Genomic DNA, 2,379 nt, shown 5'->3' on the forward strand with positions numbered 1-2,379 from the left:
AAACCCAGTCACCTCTTGGGACCTGACCCCCAATAATTGGTTACCAGTATATTAAGAAATCTGGACTTTTTCACTAATACCCACTGAGATGGCATCCTTCAAAAGAGCAGCGGTTCCATTTGTAGATTGTTGGATCTTCAGATAAATTCTGCCATTTTCATTTCATTTCCTGAAAGTCAGGGTCGGCTTGTGAAAAGTTGTTAAACAACATGCTAAATGTGAAATGTCAACCCTCACTCTAAACTTCCCTGTTCAGAGCATCAAATGAAGATTTCATTGGGTTTTATAGTGGCTTTCTGATTTTTGGTAGAACATTGAAGAAGGGAGTTTGAAAGTTGTTGTATACTGTTAATGATCGTCTGCCCATGTCCTGCCTGAAATACCATGATTGTTTATGAAAAGTATCTTTAATAAAGCTGGATACAGTTTGGCTTGGAAAAAAAAAAAAAAAGAAAGATTCACATGTACCCTTGTAAGATGAACCATAGGCATGGTCCCACTAATCACAAACTCTGTATTAAGCATAATTAATATGTTCAAGAAAATAGGTGACAAGATAGAGAATTTAACCAAAGAACCTAAATCTATACAGGGAATACAATAGAGATTCTATAACTCTAAACATTTAATAATTGAAATTAAGAAGTAAGTAGATGAATACGTAGTATATTAGACTCAACCAAAGATAGGATTATTATACTAAAAAAGTATATTGGTAGAAAATACAGAGGCTGAAGCATGGAAAAAAAAAAGGGAAAGGACATATAAAATATAGTGAACAAATGGGACATGAAGAAACATATAGAATATGGTAAAAAGGCCTAAACTAGTACAATTGTACTCTTAGAAGGAGAAAAAAGCAAGACTAGGATAGAAACAATATTTGAAGAAATAACAGCAAGAATTTTTCAACAGTAGTAAAAGACACCAAACTACTAATGCAACAAACTCTTCAAGCCTGAAATGGAATAAATACAGAGAAAACCACAACTAGGCACATCATAGTGACCTGGCTAAAAATGACAAAAAGAAAACCCTACAAAATAAAAGGAAAGGAAACCAGAAAAAAACACTGCCTTCAAAAAAACAACAGAAAGACTGAGATTAATTCCTGAGAAATATGCTGGCCATTGGAAGGCCATGTAATGACCTTGTTGAAGTGTGAGAGAGAACAATTGCCAACCTAGAAATCTATACTGAGCAAACATATTCTTCAATCATGAAAGCAAGACAGTAATTTCCAGATAAAATATGATAGAACTTATCACCAGCACTAAAAGAAATGTTAAATTATTATTCAGGCAAAGGGAAAATTATTTGAGACAGATTCACAGAATTGTGGAAAGGGATGATGAGCAACGGCAAGGTTGTACCTGAAATGAATGTTGTCTCTACTAAGAATAATGTTTTGTGACATCTGAAATATGTGAAGGAGTAAAATGCATAACAATGATAACACCAAAGGTGGGAGGAAGATAAACGGATTTAAAGTGTTCTAGTATCTTGTTACTATCTGGAAAGCAATCAAAAGAAACTGCAGTAGTACCCCTTTATTCATCAGGGATATGTCAAGATCCTCACTGGATATCGGAAACCGCAACGTACCAAACCCCATGCCGCCAATCGGAACGTGTTTACGTCGTCTACCCACAAAGTTAATGGCTTTTTCGTCTTAACTAAGCATACATGTGTCATGCACTATGGCAGGAACTTTAGCAGTTTGAGGTGCTACAGCAAAATTAGCATGACTTTCTTTTTCATTTGTTACAATTTCACAGGTAAAAGAATTGTTCTTACATAAATCTTGGCAACGTAAGCATGATTTTTTTTCTTTATTAAATTGAGAACTTTAACCTTTTCACTTGAGGGAAGTACTTTCCTGCTTCTCTTTGACATAACCAAATTGCCAGCCTCACTACTCTTGAACTTTGGGGCCACTACTAAGCAAAATAAGGGTAACCTGAAAACTAGCAAGCATAAGCAATGACATACCACAGTAGTCAGTCTGATACCATAACCTATAAGATGTCAAGGAGGCCTGGTGTAAGCATGGGAGTCATCACTAGAATAGTATTTATAATGTGTGTGGGCAGGCACACACCAGTAAATAGAAGGGGAAAAAATAGGAAAATAAAATTTTACTCAATCCAAAACAAGAAAGGGGAGAGAATGAAACACTGGGCAAGTGGGACAATTATAAAGAAGAAAAGAGTAAGGCAGTGAATTTGGTGCCAACGTGTCAATATTAAAGGACAAAGCAATCGTATGCTGCTTACAAGAGACACACTTGTTCTTAAACACAAAGAATGAGAAAAGTTAGAAGTAAAAGAATGACAAAAGTATTTACCATGCACACACTACCCAAAAGCTGGAGTAGTT

Source organism: Otolemur garnettii, unplaced genomic scaffold, assembly GCF_000181295.1.
Source record: "Otolemur garnettii isolate 467f Iridium unplaced genomic scaffold, OtoGar3 scaffold00030, whole genome shotgun sequence".
Classification (NCBI taxonomy): domain Eukaryota; kingdom Metazoa; phylum Chordata; class Mammalia; order Primates; family Galagidae; genus Otolemur; species Otolemur garnettii.